This window comes from Panthera uncia, chromosome B1, assembly GCF_023721935.1.
Source record: "Panthera uncia isolate 11264 chromosome B1, Puncia_PCG_1.0, whole genome shotgun sequence".
Classification (NCBI taxonomy): domain Eukaryota; kingdom Metazoa; phylum Chordata; class Mammalia; order Carnivora; family Felidae; genus Panthera; species Panthera uncia.
In genome coordinates, this window is record NC_064811.1 from 53,349,058 (window position 1) to 53,352,206 (window position 3,149).

Consider the following 3,149-nt stretch of genomic DNA (forward strand, 5'->3'; position numbering starts at 1 on the left):
CTACTATGAATAGGAAGGTACAAGAGGATGACTTTTGAAAAGATATGGAATGATGTAAGTGTATGAGCCTTGTCACATCTGGGGACAGAGCAATCTCAGGCAGAGAGAGCCCCGGGTAAAACCATCCAGAAGCTCAACGTTGGGCACATTTCCTTCTCTATCATTCCCATTCTCCATCAGCATACTAGAAAATTGTTTCAAAAGTTTTAAAAACTGGGCTGTAAACATAAATCAAGACCTCAAATGTGAAAATATGAAAGTTTAGAAATCGATATCGTTATATAAAACAGATTCACCATTAGAATGTGGTTTGTGAGATATGTAGAAAATCCTGTCCAGAGAGTCATGGAAATTCTCCCTTACCATTCTTTCTTTCTACTTCATAAGGCAAGTACTAACAAGAGGCCCCAGTTTTTGTCTCCTCTCTGGATAGTCAGTGGATATTAAGGGAGACCATGTTAGGTAAGTATAGTTTACTCTAGGCCCCAAGTAGCTAAATTAGGGCCCCAACTGTGTCTCCCATTATTTTTTTATAACCTTGACTGTATGTCTAAGGTAACTCTATCTCAACTGCCTCATCTATGCACTAGATAATAGCATTTACTTTATAGAGCTCTCATAAGGACTATATGAAATGCCACATGCAGAGAACTTAGAACCTATTGTCAGAGTTGATGGATCACCACCAGATAGAGAATCTTCTATCCCAATGTGATGTGAATCAGAATATGTGAGATCACATCCCAACTCCAAAATGTACCAGTCCTTTCCCTCAGTTGAGTTTCTTAACCTTGAGGAAGTGTCTTCTTTTACTTATAAAATATGGATTATAACTACATACTAAAACTAATTTGAAGATTCAGTACACTTTAGTCGGATCTCATTATCTATCGATATATTTTCTTAAATGCTTCCCAAACAAATATTAAAGATACATGCAGAGTCCATCATAAAATAAATACTAACATTTCCGTCCCCTGTGTTCTGAAGAACATTAGATGGCAATTTTCTGCCAAAAATTTAAATTCTGAGAGTTCTTCACTTGGCAGAATACCTTGGAACAAAAATTGGAACAACTCAGTGAAGATTAGCATGGCTTTGCACAAGAATGACATGCAAATTCATCAAGTGTTCCTAGTTTTTAAAACTCATTGAACTGTATACTTACAATGGGGAAATTTTATGTTGTGCAAATTATATCTCAGCAAATCTGTTTTTAAAAAAATGTTTTAAGTTACTAGAACCTGAGGGAAACTTTCCTTTTTGTTGATTTGCCAGATGAAGGATTTTTCCCTAGGCCTGTTACCTACATTCCCAAATTTCCCCAATTTCTCAAGGATGCTGTGCATGTAATTATAGGCATATTTTCTTCTTTAAGAGTCCACTCTGGGCAGGTTCACATAGTGAAAGTCTGTGTTTCGTCCAATATGCGGTCCTCTGTTATGTATACTAGTACACTATAGATGCGATCTTTAGTGACTGTTTGGCTGACCATACACAGGGGGAAATGGAAATAAATCTTCCTTCCTGAGCTGCATATAAAGAAGGAAGGCAGATTCTATCTACTATTCTTCTTACTAGTGCAAGGAAGTTAAAATAATATATACTTTAAGATTTACCAAATTAAAATTATTTCCTACATTTTAAAGCTTACTGTCATCAATTGAAAAAAAACGAACAGCTGAACGCATTTTTATGAAGAAAAAATTTCAGCACAGAATCCTCTGATACATTTGTTAAAGCTTAGTAAAAGTAGTCCTCATTTTGCACAGTATTTCAGTTATTCTGGTTTAATTAAATAACACCAGTTCCCAGAAAACACTGTTCAAATTTCAGCTACCAGCCTATATTCACTGAGAGTGACTGCATAAAAAACAGTCGGCTGCTATCTCTTCAATGCACAAGTCAGGACATAAATAACAAATGCAAAACACGGCCAGTGACAAATCATGTCATTTCTTTCAACGTCTGGTACTGATTGGTCCCTGTATACCTGCTACTCAGGCACAGACAACAAAACATGCACTTGTGTCGCCTCCTTATCTTCCAGGGGTAGAGAGATGCAAAAGACAAAATACCCTGTAACATTTAAAGCACTAATACCAATACTGGTGGACAACACTGCAGTTCACTCTAATTTTCTAGGCTACTTGCATGAAAATGGGAAAATTGCCTTTATACACGACTTGATTAACCCAGCTTCTGGTCCAAGGAGGTATTTCGACTTTTAAAGGTTTTTTTGTTTTTTTTTTTTTAATCTTAGATGGACTTTTGGACAGACTACTGAAGCTACAGTTGGAGATCGTGTCATTTCTTTAGCTGAGTTCGGGAAGATACATGACCTACAGCAGGGCAGCTGAGAGTACTCAAGCATCATGGCAGGAAGTAAAATGCGTGCAAAATGGTAGAAACTTCTACCTCGCTGTGAAAATAACTTTGCTAAATTTGAATTCTGTGTAAATGAAGTTTTAGATGAAAGAGCTGACCGTGGAAATGTTGACAGTGCCGCTAACATACATAACTATGCATATCCAACCAGAGGAACTCAGCAAAGCGTCTGACTCTTGATTTCTGCTCAAGTCATGATCCCAGGGTCATGGGATGGAGTCCTGCATCAGGCTCCATGCTGAGTATGGAGCCTGCTTAAGATTCTTCCTCTCTCCCTCTGTCCCCTCCCCTGCTCATGTGCTCTCTCTCTAAAACAACAATAATAATAATAATAAATATACTTCACACTAAAGAAACTCTCAAAGATATTTCACAACATAGAAAACTCAAACCATATTGTGTTGAAAGCTGATCCAAACTTAGAAAAGAATCTAATAATTGTCAAGCCATTAAAAAAGAATCTATATAACTTATACAACAAAAAGAAGGCAAGTGCTGTTCAGACTGTTCTTGATAAGGTTTTTACAAAAAGAAACCTTTTTGTTTCTAATTTTTAAATAACAGTATACTAAATAAACACTAGTTTTAATATTTTATTTATTTCTCTATAGATTTATAACCTTAAATAAGAGAGTTTTTAATATCTTTGCACCAAAAAATTTTAAAGATCATGAAACAATCGTAATTTTCTCCATTGTTTTAGAATCACTTTCCCATTTCCAGCTTGTACAGTCATTTTTTAATGTTTATTTATTTATTTT

The 3,149-nt window shown here is 35.7% G+C and overlaps 1 non-coding gene across 1 annotated transcript; it reads left to right on the forward strand.

Annotated features, from left to right (window-relative positions):
* Positions 1–1,033: 1,033 nt before the first annotated feature.
* On the forward strand, positions 1,034–1,143 carry LOC125924132 (U6 spliceosomal RNA). Its single transcript, XR_007458305.1, has one exon. It is a non-coding gene; the product is annotated as a U6 spliceosomal RNA (small nuclear RNA).
* Positions 1,144–3,149: the final 2,006 nt, after the last annotated feature.